Consider the following 19025-nt stretch of genomic DNA (forward strand, 5'->3'; position numbering starts at 1 on the left):
GAGGTGCCGTTCCCCTCACAGCTCCGTAGGCAAGCACCATGGTCTTGTAGCGGATGCGAGCTTCAACTGGAAGCCAGTGGAGAGAACGGAGGAGCGGGGTGACGTGAGAGAACTTGGGAAGGTTGAACACCAGACGGGCTGCGGCGTTCTGGATGAGTTGAAGGGGTTTAATGGCACAGGCAGGGAGCCCAGCCAACAGCGAGTTGCAGTAATCCAGACGGGAGATGACAAGTGCCTGGATTAGGACCTGCGCCGCTTCCTGTGTGAGGCAGGGTCGTACTCTGCGGATGTTGTAGAGCATGAACCTACAGGAACGGGCCACCACCTTGATGTTGGTTGAGAATGACAGGGTGTTGTCCAGGATTACACCAAGGTTCTTAGCGCTCTGGGAGGAGGACACAATGGAGTTGTCAACCGTGATGGCGAGATCATGGAACGGGCAGTCCTTCCCCGGGAGGAAGAGCAGCTCCATCTTGCCGAGGTTCAGCTTGAGGTGGTGATCCGTCATCCACACTGATATGTCTGCCAGACATGCAGAGATGCGATTCGCCACCTGGTCATCAGAAGGGGGAAAGGAGAAGATTAGTTGTGTGTCGTCTGCATAGCAATGATAGGAGAGACCATGTGAGGTTATGACAGAGCCAAGTGACTTGGTGTATAGCGAGAATAGGAGAGGGCCTAGAACAGAGCCCTGGGGGACACCAGTGGTGAGAGCGCGTGGTGAGGAGACAGATTCTCGCCACGCCACCTGGTAGGAGCGACCTGTCAGGTAGGACGCAATCCAAGCGTGGGCCGCGCCGGAGATGCCCAACTCGGAGAGGGTGGAGAGGAGGATCTGATGGTTCACAGTATCGAAGGCAGCCGATAGATCTAGAAGGATGAGAGCAGAGGAGAGAGAGTTAGCTTTAGCAGTGCGGAGCGCCTCCGTGATACAGAGGAGAGCAGTCTCAGTTGAATGACTAGTCTTGAAACCTGACTGATTTGGATCAAGAAGGTCATTCAGAGAGAGATAGCGGGAGAGCTGGCCAAGGACGGCACGTTCAAGAGTTTTGGAGAGAAAAGAAAGAAGGGATACTGGTCTGTAATTGTTGACATCGGAGGGATCGAGTGTAGGTTTTTTCAGAAGGGGTGCAACTCTCGCTCTCTTGAAGACGGAAGGGACGTAGCCAGCGGTCAGTGATGAGTTGATGAGCGAGGTGAGGTAAGGGAGAAGGTCTCCGGAAATGGTCTGGAGAAGAGGGGAGGGGATAGGGTCAAGCGGGCAGGTTGTTGGGCGGCCGGCCGTCACAAGACGCGAGATTTCATCTGGAGAGAGAGGGGAGAAAGAGGTCAGAGCACAGGGTAGGGCAGTGTGAGCAGAACCAGCGGTGTCGTTTGACTTAGCAAACGAGGATCGGATGTCGTCGACCTTCTTTTCAAAATGGTTGACGAAGTCGTCTGCAGAGAGGGAGGAGGGGGGGGGGAGGATTCAGGAGGGAGGAGAAGGTGGCAAAGAGCTTCCTAGGGTTAGAGGCAGATGCTTGGAATTTAGCGTGGTAGAAAGTGGCTTTAGCAGCAGAGACAGAGGAGGAAAATGTAGAGAGGAGGGAGTGGAAGGATGCCAGGTCCGCAGGGAGGCGAGTTTTCCCCCATTTCCGTTCGGCTGCCCGGAGCCCTGTTCTGTGAGCTCGCAATGAGTCATCGAGCCACGGAGCGAGAGGGGAGGACCAAGCCGGCCTGGAGGATAGGGGACATAGAGAGTCAAAGGATGCAGAGAGGGAGGAGAGGAGGGTTGAGGAGGCAGAATCAGGAGATAGGTTGGAGAAGGTTTGAGCGGAGGGAAGAGATGATAGGATGGAAGAGGAGAGAGTAGCGGGGGAGAGAGAGCGAAGGTTGGGACGGCTCGATACCATCCGAGTAGGGGCAGTGTGGGAGGTGTTGGATGAGAGCGAGAGGGAAAAGGATACAAGGTAGTGGTCGGAGACGTGGAGGGGAGTTGCAATGAGGTTAGTGGAAGAACAGCATCTAGTAAAGATGAGGTCGAGCGTATTGCCTGCCTTGTGAGTAGGGGGGGAAGGTGAGAGGGTGAGGTCAAAAGAGGATAGGAGTGGAAAGAAGGATGATGCTCTCTGCGCTTTTAACGGACCTCTGAGACTATCACAGTGCAGGTGCATTTATACGGAGACTTGATTACACACAGGTGGATTGTATTTATCATCATTAGTCATTTAGGTCAACATTGGATCATTCAGAGGTCCTCACTGAACTTCTGGAGAGAGTTTGCTGCACTGAAAGTAAAGGGGCTGAATAATTTTGCACGCCCAATTTTTCAGTTTTTGATTTGTTAAAAAAGTTTGAAATATCCAATAAATGTCGTTCCACTTCATGATTGTGTCCCACTTGTTGTTGATTCTTCCCATTCTCATCAACGGGGCTGTAGTGGAGCAGATTGAGAGCTTCAAATTCCTTGGTGGTCCAAACACACCAAGACAGTCGTGAAGAGGGCACGACAAAGCCTATTCCCCCTCCGGAAACTAAAAAGATTTGGCAGGACCTGAGATCCTCAAAAGGTTCTACAGCTGCAACATAGAGAGCATCCTGACCGGTTGCATCACTGCCAAGTACGGCAATTGCTCAGCCTCCGACCGCAAGGCTCTTCAGAAGGTAGTACGTACGGCCCAGTACATCACTGGGGCAAAGCTGCCTGCCATCCAGGACCTCTACACCAGGCAGTGTCAGGGGAAGGCCCTAAAAATTGTCAAAGACCCCAGCCACCCCAGTCATAGACTGTTCTCTCTACTACCGCATGGCAAGCGGTACCAGAGTGCCAAGTCTAGGACAAAAAGGCTTCTCAACAGTTTTTACCCCCAAGCCATAAGACTCCTGAACAGGTAACCAAAGGTTAGCCGGACTATTTGCATTGTCTGCCCTCCCCAACCCCTCTTTAACGCTGCTGCTACTCTCTGTTTATCTTAAATGCATAGTCACTTTAACAATACCTACATGTACATACTACCTAAATGGCCCGACCAACATTGGCTAACCGGGCTACCTGCATTGTGTCGCACCACCCGCCAACCCCTCTTTTTACGCTTCTGCTACTCTGTTCATCATATATGCATAGTCACTTTAATGATACCTACATGTACATACTACCTCAATAAGCCTGACTAACAGGTGTCTGTATATATTTCAAATGTCTTTTTTCTGTTGTTTTATTTCTTTACTTACACACACACACACACCTTTTTTCCCACACCATTGGTTAGAGCCTGTAAGTAAGAATTTTACTGTAAGGTCTACACTTGTTGTATTCGGCGCATGTGACAAATAAACTTTGATTTGATTTAATCAGTGGGAATAGGGGACAGGTGTGCGTGATGAAAGTTCTGGAGTTCTAACCAAAGTTTTTCTGAATATTGATCATCACATTTATTGGAAATGTGAACAATGGTGTAGTGCACTTCCTGTCTATGATTGCCATTGCCTCCCATGTAGAATGTAACAGCATAGTTAAGGCAGCTCATTGATTTCTGTTCCAGCTTCTAATGCTCCATTGAGCAGAGACCTCCAGACGTGTTTTTACATAAATCAGCACAGCTACAGTTTCTGGCCTTCTGACAGATATGAGGTAGCACTCTGTGATTTCACCACACATTACACTGTAATCAGAGCAGTTCCACCCCCCCCCACCCCAGTCTTCGATTATGCATCCATTCTACTCTGATAAGTACCTGACACGAGTCATTTCAATGCACAAGGCGAGAACCAGATGCAGACACAGGAGGCAGAGGTTGGAGTCTTACAATGTTTATTCATCCAAAGGGGTAGGCAAGAGAATGGTCGTGGACAGGCAAAAAGGTCAAAACCAGATCAGAGTCCAGGAGGTACAGAGTGGCAGACAGGCTCATGGTCAAGGCAGGCAGAATGGTCAGGCAGGCGGGTACAAAGTCCAGAAACAGGCAAGGGTCAAAACTGGGAGGACTAGAAAAAGGAGAATGCAAAAAGCAGGAGAACAGGAAAAATGCTGGTTGACATAGAAACATACAAGACGAACTGGCACAGAGAAACAGGAAACACAGGGATAAATATACTGGGGAAAACAAGACGAACTGGCACAGAGAGACAGGAAACACAGGGATAAATACACTGGGGAAAACAAGCGACACCTGGAGGGGGTGGAGACAATAACGAGGACAGGTGAAACAGATCAAGGTGTGACAAGTCATGGAGTCTTATTGGCATGGAGCTCCATTAACAAGGGAGTACGTTGGGTTTCCTGATCGTGGCTCATGGATCATGGGATCCATCCTTCCCATTGCCTCTCCCTCACGGTGTACCGTGATATGGGATCAGCCACGGCTCCTTCCTCATTGCATTCCTGGGCGGCAGCGTCATGCCCTGTGGTGTAACCCCATCCTCCACTAGGACTCTGAGTGAGGAGAGGCGGGGATGTGGTTAGAGTGGGAGGGGCTGGATGGCTGGAGGGGCCACAGCACCAATGCAGCTGTTGGGGATTTGTGGACTGAAGTTACCCTGCTGTACTCGGAGCAGGATTAAGCAGGGAAAACAGCAGAGGAGCCCTGGCCTCAGAAAACTCAGAGACCCTGGAGAGAGGACACCACTGGGCCATGAAGATGAGAACAGCGAAATGTATAAGACTGTATTGGAAAAGAGAGACGAGGAAGGACAGCTGTTGAACCCAAGGCTCCCTACATAAGGATGAGAGCAAGAACCTTGAGTCCTGTCTTCACGCTGTATTAACCCACTGTGGTGAAAGCCCTCTAGTAAACCACCACCTTGCCAAGCAGTCCAGACAGCCATTGGAGCCCAGATATTTTTCATACACATCCAGCCCTTCAGGGCAATGATACATTTTGTTCTAACAGGAGGGATTATTCTGAGAGTGATCAATAGCATCTCAGCACTTTGAAATTAAGAAATCACCCCCTCATCTCATCGAGATGTACTTCGTTCCATATCCCTTTTCAATTTCACTGTTCCCTGGCAGGCCGGGTATGGGACTGGAAAGGAGTTTGGGCTTGTGTGCGTGTGTATGCGCTTGTGTGTGCGCGCGTGTGTGTGCATATACAGTGCCTTGCGAAAGTATTCGGCCCCCTTGAACTTTGCGACGTTTTGCCACATTTCAGGCTTCAAACATAAAGATATAACACTGTATTGTTTTGTGAAGAATCAACAACAAGTGGGACACAATCATGAAGTGGAACGACATTTATTAGATATTTCAAACTTTTTTAACAAATCAAAAACTGAAAAATTGGGCGTGCAAAATTATTCAGCCCCTTTACTTTCAGTGCAGCAAACTCTCTCCAGAAGTTCAGTGAGGATCTCTGAATGATCCAATGTTGACCTAAATTACTAATGATGACAAATACAATCCACCTGTGTGTAATCAAGTCTCCGTATAAATGCACCTGCACTGTGATAGTCTCAGAGGTCCGTTAAAAGCGCAGAGAGCATCATGAAGAACAAGGAACACACCAGGCAGATCCGAGATACTGTTGTGAAGAAGTCTAAAGCCGGATTTGGATACAAAAAGATTTCCCAAGCTTTAAACATCACAAGGAGCATTGTGCAAGCGATAATATTGAAATGGAAGGAGTATCAGACCACTGCAAATCTACCAAAACCTGGCCGTCCCTCTAAACTTTCAGCTCATACAAGGAGAAGACTGATCAGAGATGCAGCCAAGAGGCCCATGATCACTCTGGATTAACTGCAGAGATCTACAGCTGAGGTGGGAGACTCTGTCCATAGGACAACAATCAGTCGTATATTGCACAAATCTGGTCTTTATGGAAGAGTGGCAAGAAGAAAGCCATTTCTTAAAGATATCCATAAAAAGTGTCGTTTAAAGTTTGCCACAAGCCACCTGGGAGACACACCAAACATGTGGAAGAAGGTGCTCTGGTCACATGAAACCAAAATTGAACTTTTTGGCAACAATGCAAAATGTTATGTTTTGGCGTAAAAGCAACACAGCTCATCACCCTGAACACATCATCCCCACTGTCAAACATGGTGGTGGCAGCATCATGGTTTGGGCCTGCTTTTCTTCAGCAGGGACAGGGAAGATGGTTAAAATTGATGGGAAGATGGATGGAGCCAAATACAGGACCATTCTGGAAGAAAACCTGATGGAGTCTGCAAAAGACCTGAGACTGGACGGAGATTTGTCTTCCAACAAGACAATGATCCAAAACATAAAGCAAAATCTACAATGGAATGGTTCAAAAATAAACATATCCAGGTGTTAAAATGGCCAAGTCAAAGTCCAGACCTGAATCCAATCAAGAATCTGTGGAAAGAACTGAAAACTGATGTTCACAAATGCTCTCCATCCAACCTCACTGAGCTCGAGCTGTTTTGCAAGGAGGAATGGGAAAAAAATTCAGTCTCTCGATGTGCAAAACTGATAGAGACATACCCCAAGCGACTTACAGCTGTAATCGCAGCAAAAGGTGGCACTACAAAGTATTAACTTAAGGGGGCTGAATAATTTTGCACGCCCAATTTTTCAGTTTTTGATTTGTTAAATAAGTTTGAAATATCCAATAAATGTCGTTCCACTTCATGATTGTGTCCCACTTGTTCTTGATTCTTCACAAAAAAATACAGTTTATATCTTTATGTTTGAAGCCTGAAATGTGGCAAAAGGTCGCAAAGTTCAAGGGGGCCGAATACTTTCGCAAGGCACTGTATGTGTATGTATGTGTGTGTTTGTCCCAGGCCTTAGGTAGAGGCCCAGCTGACTGCCCTGTGCCCTCCTGTGCCACAGTGACATCGCTCTGCCACCCTCACAGCTGGAGGGGCTCTGTGACAGGGGCAGCTGCCTGCCTCCCCTTTCTCCCCTGGGGCTAATGATACATCAATACAGCCAACAGCACGCCATGGGCCTATCAACACCTTCTTCCAGCTTTCTTATTAGAACACGGCTACTCTCCCTCCAGTCTCCAGTGAGTCTCTACGGCTCTCCACTGCTAGCTAGATCACAGCCCTTCTACGGCAGACCGCTGCTCCAGAGCATTTCCCACTCCCTCTCCGGCCCTTTTGTGTGAATACTAGATTTGTCTCACTCTCTCTTGAACAGAGGTAGACAGTGTGTTTTGGTCTGTCTGCTTCTATGAACAGAGGGAGACACGCAGTGTGTTTTGGTCTGGCTGCTTCTCAAAGGTTACCTCTGACTTTTATCTCATGGCTGGCCTTGAAGCTTGGTGGAGTGGGGCTGACACACACTGACACACATCACACAGGCCTGGTTTCAGTTAAGGCAGCAGCAGCTGCAGCAGGAGGAGGAAATTCTATTTCCCATAGTTCACCCAGTGTAATGGAGCATGTGTAGTACGTCTCTCAAGATGCCCAGTTATCATCGGCTTGCTTGAAAAAACCTCACACATTCATACACAGACACACACAGACGGACAGAGGCCCACAGACAGTTAAAATAATACTGAGGGTGAGCGATTACGACCAGGGCCAAATTAGAGCAGGCCTGTTTATAGCACACACTGATTGAGACGGTTTATATAGTAACATCTCCTCAGCATATCTCCTCAGAAGGCTGACCATCCCTTCCCCACGTCATCCATCTCCTCTAGTCACACACACAGGGGAGCACACTATACTACTCCGGGCCCAGTGTGGGAATGTTGCTCTAGCAGTTTCTTAAACATGTGCTGATGGCCATCATTTTCCTTGGCTTGTGTTTATAGCTGGAGTTCCAGTGACTGTCCACACTCTTTGAGGAGGAAATGGGCTGCTCAAATAATTGCGAGTAATTACATAAGTCTTATTAGGTACTGTCATTGAAGCCAACATTCATTTGGGTCACTAATGGGACAGACACAACTGTTTTGTTATGCAGACTCTCTTGCTCTCTAGGGCTGACCATAATTAGTCGACTGGTCGATTGTTTGGTCGTTAGGCTGTTGGTTGACTGAGATTTTTTGTTGTTGAGCAGGAGCAAATATATACTGTACAGTACCAGTCAAAAGTTTGTATACGCTTACTTATTCCAGGGTTTTTCTTTAATTTGACTATTTTCTACATTTTAGAATAATAGTGACTGCATCAGGAGTATGAAATAACACATATGGAATCATGTAGTAACCAAAATAGTGTTAAACAAATTGAAATATACAGTTGAAGTCGGAAGTTCACATACACATAGGTTGGAGTCATTTAACCTCTTACCTCCACCCGACATGCAGGCGTCCCATCTAGACATCTGGAAATGCAAATGCGCTACGCTAAATGCTAATAGCACTCGTTAAAACTCAAACGTTCATTAAAACACACATGCAGGGTACTGAATTAAAGCTACACTCGTTGTGAATCCAGCCAACAAGTCAGATTTTTTAAATGCTTTTCGGCGAAAGCATGAGAAGCTATTATCTGATAGCAAGCAACACCCCTAAAGACCCGCAGGGGACGTAAACAAAATAATTAGCATATTCGGCGCTACACAAAATGCAGAAATAAAATATAAAACATTCATTACCTTTGACGATCTTCTTTGTTGGCACTCCTAGATGTCCCATAAACATCACTATTGGGTCTTTTTTTCGATTAAATCGGTCCATATATAGCCAAGATATCGATCTATGAAGACTGTGTGATCAAGGAAAAAAAATGTGTTTTATAACGCAACGTCATTTTTTTAAATGAAAAAAGTCGACGATAAACTTTCACAAAACACTTCGAAATACTTTTGTAATGCAACTTTAGGTATTAGTAATGTCCGGATTAACCTCAACCAAAATATCCGGTCGGAGACCGGAAGAAATGGGCTGTCTCTTGTTCATTTGACCAAGAAACAAAGCCTAGGCAAATGACAAGACTGTTGACATCGTGTGGAAGCTGTAGGTATTGCAACCTCGGCTCCAGGTAATGTGGTTTCCATTCAACAATACATTCAAGTGGCGCATTGATCTATTTTCCAGTTTTCAGTGATCAGATTTTCCTGCGCTTTTCGATGAAACGCACGTTATGTTATAGTCACAGCCGTGGTTTAACCAGTTTTAGAGTGTTTTCTATCCACACATACTAATCATATGCATATACTATATTCCTGGCATGAGTAGCAGGGTGCTGAAATGTTGCGCGATTTTTAACAGAATGTTTGAAAAAGTAGGGGGTAGGATCAACAGGATCAACTCATTTTTCAACCACTCCACAAATTTCTTGTTGACAAACTATAGTTTTGCAAGTCGGTTAGGAGATCTACTTTGTGCATGACACAAGTAATTTTTCCAACAATTGTTTACAGACAGATTATTTCACTTATCATTCACTGTATCACAATTCCAGTGGGTCAGAAGTTTACATACACTAAGATGACTGTGCCTTTAAACAGCGTGGAAAAATCCAGTAAACGTTGTCATGCCTTTAGAAGCTTCTGCTAGGCTAATTTACATAATTTGAGTCAATTGGAGGTGTACCTGTGGATGTATTTCAAGGCCTACCTTCAAACTCAGTGCCTCTTTGCTTGACTTCAAGGGAAAATCAAAAGAAATCAGCAAAGACCTCAGAAAAGAATTGTAGACCTATTCAAGTCTGGTTCATCCTTGGGATCAATTTCCAAATGCCTGAAGGTACTACGTTCATCTGTATAAACAATAGTACGCAAGTATAAACACCATGGGACCACGCAGCCGTCATACTGCTCAGGAAGGAGACACTTTCTGTCTCCTAGAGATGAATTTACTTTGGTGCAAATCAATCCCAGAACAACAGCAAAGGACCTTGTGAAGATGCTGGAGGAAACAGGCACAAAAATATCTATACCCACAGTAAAACAAGTCCTATATCGACATAACCTGAAAGGCAGCTCAGCAAGGAAGAAGCCACTGCTCAAAATCCGCCATAAAAAAGCCAGACTACGATTTGCAACTGCACATGGGGACACTTTTTGGAGAAATGTCCTCTGGTCTGATGAAACAAAAATATAATTGTTTGGCCATAATGACCATTGTTATGTTTGGAGGAAAAATTGGGAGGCAAATATAAGCTGAAATAAATCACTCTCTACTATTATTCTGACATTTCACATTCTTAAAATAAAGTGGTGATCCAAACTGACCTAAGACAGGGAATTGTTACTTGGATCAGTGAAAAACTGAGTTTAAATATATTTGGCTAAGATGTATGTAAACTTCTGACTTCAACTGTATCTTATATTAGAGATTCTTCAAAGTAGCCACCCTTTACCTTGATGACCGCTTTGCACACTCTTGGCATTCTCTCAACCATCTTCATGAGGTAGTCACCTGGAATACATTTCAATTAGCAGGTATAGCCTTGTTAAAAGTTCATTTGTGGAATTTATTTTCTTCTTAATGTGTTTGATCCAATCAGTTGTGTTGTAACAAGGTAGGGTTGGTATACAGAAGATAGCCCTATTTAGTAAAAGACCAAGTCCATATTATGGCAAAAACACCTCAAATAAGCAAAGAGAACGACAGTCCATCATTACTTTAAGACATGAATGTAAGTCAATCCAGAAAATTTACTTTAAATGTTTCTTCAAATGCAGTAGCAAAAACAAGAAATCGCTATGATGAAATTGACATGATTGGTTGACTGTAGGTGGGGGCGGTACTTTCTTTATAAACACAAATTCACTTCCTTGACAACTTCCTTCACAACAGCTCTGCACAATATTGTTGTATGGTGGTATTATACATTTTATATTGTAGATATGTAGTGGTGTAATAATGTTACATGATGTACTGTTTTATATTTTGTTTTATGTGTGATGTAAGTGCCTTAAATTGTTTGGACCGCAGGAAGAGCAGCTTCTGCCTTGGCAGCATCTAATGGGGATCCCTAACAAATACAAATGCCCCGACGGCTATATTGGAATTGTTTGTTGGCACCGCCAAGGCTGTTTCCCTTCTGCCGCTATTGTAGAACAGCCCTACAAATTATAAAAGGAAACTGGAGATGCCATTGCTCATCATTACATGGAAATGTAAGGCATTGCCTGGAATATCATCTTATAGGGAGAGGCAACCTGGGCCATGTTGATTTGATTTGATGTATATGATTGGGGCTGTAGATCAGCCTGTAGACTAGAGACCTGCTGCACACACCTGTTCCTGAAGTGCTATCATTCATTCTGCAGAGCAAGTGCTGGCTATTGATAGTCTCTGTATTTTACCATGCTTGCCAAGTGAGAGAGAGAGAGACTGACTGACTCACTGACTCAGAATCAGACCCAGTAGCTACAGTGTGTATACATCTTGTCATCCACTCCCAGCATATTGTCCTTTCTTATTTCCCCCTCTCAGTATGCTGCCGCAGTGCTCAAGGTCACACGTAGCGCCTAGAGTTTTGTTGGAGCTGAGTGAAGAACTGACCACTCTGGTGAAAAACAGCTTACTACTTGCTCTAGTCTCTCAAACTGTGGTGTTGATGCTCTTTACATTTTAACTGTTCCTCCTGGCCTGTGGAATAGATCTATCCATGTGGCCATTTTATACTCTGGGTTTGATTGTGTTTTACAGGCCTGGTCCTCTATACATATGATGTTTATTATTCATGGACTGTGGTGAGAAAGAGAGAGTGCATAGAGTGCTGACTGAGTTTGTGTTTTTGGCAGGCTTCAGGGCTTTCTTACTCGTGAGACTCTGAGACTGACCTGTGACTGCGGAACAGACACTGTCTCCCTCTACATCTTCACCCCCAGAGCAAAGGTAAGAACTTCACACACACACACACACACACACACACACACACACACACACACACACACACACACACACACACACACACACACACACACACACACACACACACACACACACACACACACACACACACACACACACACACACACACACACACACACACACAGGGCTCCCATCTGTTTCAGGACTTGTTTAACACATTATCAAAGGGAACAAGACACTGTAATTACACCTACCAGAGATATAATACCAGTGCCCTAGCCGCGTCTCAGTCACCATCGATGTGTTTGCGCAATGAAGTTCGATTCAGTTGCACTGTAATCACCATCGATGTGTTTGCGCAATGAACTTCGATTCAGTTGCACTGTAATCAGCATTAGCTCCTCTCGCTCAACCCCCTCTGCTCTGATATCACAGTACACTGTTGCACCTTTGACAGCCCTACTGTTTGCTCTGCAGTGAGTATGGTTACATGCACACAATAATGGGATTATTGTGTATAATCAGATGAATTCAATAGTTAGATTAAAACGTTTACATGCTTTGCAAGAAGAATGATTCCCCTAATAATCCTGTTTACGTGGACACATCTGAAATCAGGCTACCTAATGACACTGGTAAATGCAGAAAACTGCCAATCAAAATAAACGTTCTACCATGTCATTTTTGGGAAGCATATTTGATCCTGATTTAAGACTTATAATGTTTGTATATAATACTTCTAAGACACATACATTTAGTTGTTCCAAAGTCAATTGACTCGTGCTAAAGAGGGAGGTGGTAGTGGAGAGAACAGTCTATGACTGGGGTGGCTGGAGACTTTGACAGTTTTTAGGGCCTGCCTCTGACACCACCTGGTGTAGAGGTCCTGGATGGCAGGCAGCTTAGCCGTAGTGATGTTCTGGGCCGTACGCACTACCCTCTGTAGTGCCTTGCGGTCGGAGGCCGAGCAGTTGCCGTACCAGGCAGTGATGCAACCAGTCAGAAAACCTGTTTTAATCAGCGCATGCTTTCTTTGATTTTGACCTCATGCCATTTAAGATAAGCAAAGTAAGGTGTTTACAGGACTATTGCATAATCTGCCTACAACCATAAGCAAATTATTACTGTCCATGTAAACATTCTCAGTGTGTCTTTAAGAAATAGCATGGTATAATCTTTTTCATCTTACAGCAAACACTCCCTAGTCAGTTGTGCTCTTATTCCCCGGGCCTTCCAAGGTGTAAGGTCTTCTCTGATAGCCACTCAGACCCCTTCCCGGTGGCTCCCCACTTCAAAGTCAAGCGTTGCTAAAAAGGAGGACTAAAATTTGCCGCTAGCCAGTGCTCAGAAAGACCGGCTAACTTGTGTTTAGCTACCGATGTGGGATCTTAATTTGAGCCAGTTTGCTACAACAGGAGAATAATCCTGCAGCAACAGGAAATGTGAATTATTATGTGAATTATAATTAATATACATTTTTGTAGGGGTTATTATACATTTTTGTAGGGGTTGGTACATTTTTCGTTAGGGCAAATCAAGTCTGAAATTTTAAAAGTGGAAATTACAAACTTTACTAGCCTTGTCATGCCCTGACCATAGTTTGCTTTGTATGTTTATATATTTTGTTTGGTCAGGGTGTGATCTGAGTGGGCATTCTATGTTGGACGCCTAGTTTGTCTGTTTCTGTGTTTGGCCTGATATGGTTCTCAATCAGAGGCAGGTGTTAGTCGTTGTCTCTGATTGGGAACCATATTTAGGTAGCCTGGGTTCCACTGTTGGTTTGTGGGTGTTTGTTTCCTGTGTTAGTGTTTTTGCCACACGGGACTGTTTCGGTTTGGTTTATTTCACTTTATTGTTTTGTATTTCATAGTGTTCAGGCTTTTCTTATTAAAATCGTCATGGGCACTTACCACGCTGCGTTTTGGTCCGATCCCTGCTACACGGATTTCTGCCATTACAAGCCTTTTTAAAACTCAAATACACTACAAGTTTGCATTTTCTGCTTTACAGAAACATTCTCAGCAACAAAAGAGTGATCAAATTAAGATCCTACATCTTTAGATCAAAGCGTATTGTAGCTGATCTGGCAGGCTTGGCGGCGGCAGGGCTACTGTGCCAGTCATGTGAGTGATGCGGTAAGAAGCCTCAGGCCCTGAGGTGTCAGATCCATAGCAGAGAAATCAACAGGATGGGGGGTTTGGGAATGAAGGGTCAAGGATATGGGCATCACTCTCTCTCCCTCACTGTCCCTTTTAATGCATACAAACATCACCCTCTGGGCTTTGTGGTTTGTAGGAGATGTGTGTGTGTGTGTGCGTGTGTGTCTGTGTGTGTGGCAGAGAGTGATGGTGTGTGTGTGAGTGACTGTGACTTTATGTATGAATGTATGTATGCATGTACACTACCGTTCAAAAGTTTGGGGTCACTTAGATATGTCCTTGTTTTTGAAAGAAAAGCCATTTTTTTTGTTCATTAAAATAACCTCAAATTGATCAGAAATACAGTGTAAACATTGTTAATGTTGTAAATGACTATTGTAGCTGGAAACGGCAGATATTTTATGGAATATCTACATAGGCGTACAGAGGCACATTATCAGCAACCATCACTCATGTGTTCCAATGGCACGTTGTGTTAGCTAATCCAAGTTTATCATTTTAAAAGGCTAATTGATCATTACAACACCCTTTTGTAAATATGTTAGCACTGCTGAAAACTGTTGTCCTGATTAAAGAAGCAATAAAACTTGTCTTCTTTAGACGAGTTGAGTATCAGGAGTATTCTATGCGAGAAATTGCCAAGAAACTGAAGATCCCGTACAACGCTGTGTACCACTCCCTTCACAGAACAGCGCAAACTGGCTCTAACCAGAATAGAAAGAGGAGTGGAAGGCCCCGGTGCACAACTGAACAAGAGGACAAGTACATTAGAGTGTCTAGTTTGAGAAACACACGCCTCACAAGTCCTCAACTGGCAACTTCATTAAATAGTACCCACAAAACACCAGTCTCAACGTCAACAGTGAAGAGGTGACTCCAGGATGCTGGCCTTCTAGGCAGAGTTCATCTGTCCAGTGTCTGTGTTCTTTTGCCCATCTTTTATTTTTATTGACCAGTCTGAGATATGGCTTTTTTTAAACATTGTCTCAGCCAGCATCCTGCTTTTCTTTCAAAAACAAGGACATTTCTAAGTGAAACTTTTGAACTGTAGTGTATGTACAGTATTTACAGGTACAGTTGAAGTCGAAAGTTTACATACACCTTATCCAAATCATTTTAAACTCAGTTTTTCACAATTCTTGACCAAGAAACTGAAGATCCCGTACAACAATTAATCCTAGTAGAAATTCCCTGTTTTAGATCAAATAGGATCATCACTTTATTTTAAGAATGTGAGATGTCAGAGTAATAGTAGAGAATGATTTGTTTCAGCTTTTATTTCTTTCATCACATTCCCAGTGGGTCAGAAGATTACATACACTCAATATTTGGTAGCATTGCTTTTAGCATTGTTTAACGTTTTGAGTAGCCTTCCACAAGCTTCCCACAATAAATTGGGTGAATTTTGGCCCATTTCTCCTGACAGAGCTGGTGTACCTGAATCAGGTTTGTAGGCCTCCTTGCTCACACACTCTTTTTCAGTTCTGCCCACAAATTTTCTATAGGATTGAGGTCAGGGCTTTGTGATGGCCACTCCAATACCTTGACTTTTGTTGTCCTTAAGCCATTTTGCCACAACTTTGGAAGTATGCTTGGGGTCATTGTCCATTTGGAAGACCCATTTGCGACCAAGCTTTAACCTGACTGATGTCTTGAGATGTTGCTTCAATATATCCCCATAATTTTCCTGCCTCATGATGCCATCTATTTTGTGAAGTGCACCAGTCCCTCCTGCAGAAAAGCACCCCCACAACATGATGCTGCCACCCACGTGCTTCACTGTTGGGATGGTGTTCTTCGGCTTGCAAGCCTCCCCCTTTTCCTCCAAACATAACGATGGTCATTATGGCCAAACAGTTCTACTTTTGTTTCATCATGCCAGAGGACATTTCTCCAAAAACGATCTTTGTCCCCATGAGCAGTTGCAAACCGTAGTCTGGCTTTTTTTTATGGCAGTTTTGGAGCAGTGGCAGTGGAGGTTATGTCGATATAGGACTCGTTTGACTGTGGATATAGATACTTTTGTACCTGTTTCCTCCAGCATCTTCACAACGTCCCTTGCTGTTGTTCTGCGATTGATTTTCCCTTTTCGCACCAAAGTACGTTCATCCTCTTCCTGAGCGGTATGACGCCTGCGTGGTCCCATGTCGTTTATATTTGCGTACTATTGTTTGTACAGATGAACGTGGTACCTTCAGGCATTTGGAAATTGCTCCCAAGGATGAACCAGACTCTACAATTATTTTTCTGAGGTCTTGGTTGATTTCTTTTGATTTTTCCATGATGTCAAGCAAAGAAGCACTGAGTTTGAAGGTAGGCCTTGAACTACATCCACAGGTACACCTCCAATTGACTCAAATTATGTCAATTATTTTCCAAGCTGTTTAAAGGCACAGTCAACTTAGTGTATGTAAACTTCTGACCCACTGGAATTGGAATACAGTGAAATAATAAGTTAATTAATCTGTCTGTAAACAATTTTTGGAAAAACGACTCGTCATGCACAAAGTAGATGTCCTAACTGACTTGCCAAAACTATAGTTTGTTAACAAGTAATTTGTGGAGTGGTTGAAAAACTAGTTTTAATAACTCCAACCTACGTGTATGTGAACTTCCAACTTTAACTGTATGTGCACATACACATAATGTGAGCTCATATGTGTGTGAAGAGAGTCCCCTCACTCAATTAAACAACCTTCAGCTGGCAGATAATTTAGGGATATTGACATATGAGGTCATTGAAACATCATCAGCCCCCCTCCACAGCCTCCCAGGCCTCGACCACAGGCATGTGGGCCAGCGTGAAGTGGACTGCTGGGAAGTCAGGAGTAACTGAGACCGGTGGAGGATATAGGACGACAGGACAGGAATGGCCTGCTCAGAGAGGATGTCCAACCCCTCACCCCCCTCAACTCAAATAAATCAAATCATAATATCAATTATTATTTGTCACATGCGCCGAAAAGAACAGGTATAGACTTTTCTGAGCCAGACTATTCCATTCTCCCTCCCTGCATCTTAGTCTACCTGATGCTACTCCTCCAATGGAACTATTTACATATTTTTTTCCCAGGCTGAAGCAGCAGCTGCACGCACCGATGGCCACCAGAGATATGGCACGCCTCTGTTTATTGGCTATTGATTGACTGTCCTTTGGCAAAGGGAGACAATGAGTTACCGGCCGCTCGCAGTGGTAGTACTGCTTCTCGAGACAAAGTAGTCTGGCCTGGTTTACTTTATTTATTTATATCTCTGGTTTTATACTGAACAAAAATATAAACGAAACATGTAAAGTGTTGGTCCCATATTTCATGAGCTAAAATAAAAGATCCCAGAAATGTTCAATAAGCTCCAAAAATGTATTTCTCTCAAATGTTGTTAACAAATTAGTTTACATCATTGTTAGTAAGCATTTTTCCTTTACCAAGATAATCCATCCACCTGACAGGTGTGGCATATCAAGAAGCTGATTAAACAGCATGATCATTACACAGGTGCACCTTGTGCTGAGGACAATAAGAGGCCACTCTTAATTGTGCAGTTTTGTTATACAACACAATACCACAGATGTCTCATGTTTTGAGGGAGCGTGGAATTGGCATGCGGACTGCAGGAATGTCTACCAGAGCTGTTGCCAGATAATTGAATGTTAATTTCTCTACCATAAGCCGCCTCCAACATCGTTTTAGAGAATTTGAAAGTACAGTACAGTTCAACATTTTGGACACACCTACTCATTCAAGGGATTTTCTTCATTTTTACTATTTTCTACACTGTAGGATAATAGTGAAGACATCAACACTATAGAATAACACATATGGAATGATGTAGTAACCAGAAAAGTGTTAAACAAATCAAAATATATATTTTTTGTAGCAACACTTTGCCTTGATGACAGCTTTGCATACTATTGGCATTCTTTCAACCAGCTTCACCTAGAATACATTTCCAATGGTCTTGAAGGAGTTCCCACATATGCTGAGCACTTGTTGGCTGCTTTTCCTTCACTCTGCGGTCCAACTCCTCCCAAACCATCTCAGTTGGGTTGAGGTCGGGTGACTGTGGAGGACAGGTCATCTGATGCAGCACTCCATCACTCTCCTTTTTGGTCAAATAGCACTTACACAGCATGGAGGTGTGTTGGGTCATTGTCCTGTTGAAAGAGAAATTATAGTCCCACTAAGCCAAACCAGATGGGATGGTGTATCTGCAGAATGCTGTGGTAGCCATGCTGGTTAAGTGTGCCTTGAATTCTAAATAAATCACAGACAGTGTTACCAGTGTCTCACAAAGACATGGCGGTTGGAACCAAAAATCTCAAATTTCGAGTCATCAGACCAAAGGACAGATTTCCACTGGCCTCATGTCCATAACTCGTATTTCTTGGCTCATGCAAGTCTTTTCTTCTTATTGGTGTCCTTTAGTAGTGTTTTTTTTTACAGCAATTCGACCATGAAGGCCTGATTCACACAGTCGCCTCTGAACATTTGATGTTGAAATGTGTCTGTTGCTTGAACTCTGTGAAGCATTTACTTGGGCTACAATTTCTGAGGCTGGTAACTCGAATAAACATATCCTCTGCAGCAGAAGTAACTCTGGGTCTTCCTTTCCTGTGGCGATCTTCATGAGAGCCTGTTTCCTCATAGCACTTGATGGTTTTTGCGACTGCACTTGAAGAAACATTCAAAGTTCTTGAAATTTTCAGCCGGATTGACTGATCTTCACATCTTAAAGTAATGATGGACTGTTGTTTGTCTTTGTTTATTTGAGCTGCTTGGTATTTTACCAAATAGGGCTATCTTCTGTATACCACCCCTACCTTGTCACAACACAACTGATTGGCTCAAACATAATAAGACGGAAATAAATATCACAAATTAACTTTTAACAAGGCACACCTGTTAATTGAAATGCATCCCAGGTGTCTACCCCATGAAGCTGGTTGAGAGAATGCCAAGGGTGTACAAAGCTGTCATCAAGGCAAAGGGTTTCTACTTTAAAGACTCTCAAATATAAAATATATTTTGATTTGTTTAACACTTTTTTGGATACTACATGATTCCATGTGTTTTTCATAGTTTTGATGTCTTCACTATTATTCTACATTGTGTAAAATAGTAAAAATAAGTAAAACCCTTTAATGAGTAGCTGTGTCCAACTTTTGACTGGTACTGTACCTCCAACCGACCTCACA

At 43.8% G+C, this 19025-nt stretch overlaps 1 protein-coding gene across 1 annotated transcript in view; it reads left to right on the top strand.

Annotated features, from left to right (window-relative positions):
- Window positions 1–19025, top strand: part of LOC124034643 (tetraspanin-9) — a 306432-nt gene that overhangs the window by 83012 nt on the left and 204395 nt on the right. Inside the window, exon 3 of the mRNA XM_046348100.1 lies at window positions 11603–11696. The gene's annotated coding sequence lies outside the window, so the exon portion shown is untranslated. The remainder of the gene's footprint in view (window positions 1–11602; window positions 11697–19025) is intronic.

Source organism: Oncorhynchus gorbuscha, linkage group LG01, assembly GCF_021184085.1.
Source record: "Oncorhynchus gorbuscha isolate QuinsamMale2020 ecotype Even-year linkage group LG01, OgorEven_v1.0, whole genome shotgun sequence".
NCBI classification, from domain to species: Eukaryota; Metazoa; Chordata; class Actinopteri; order Salmoniformes; family Salmonidae; genus Oncorhynchus; species Oncorhynchus gorbuscha.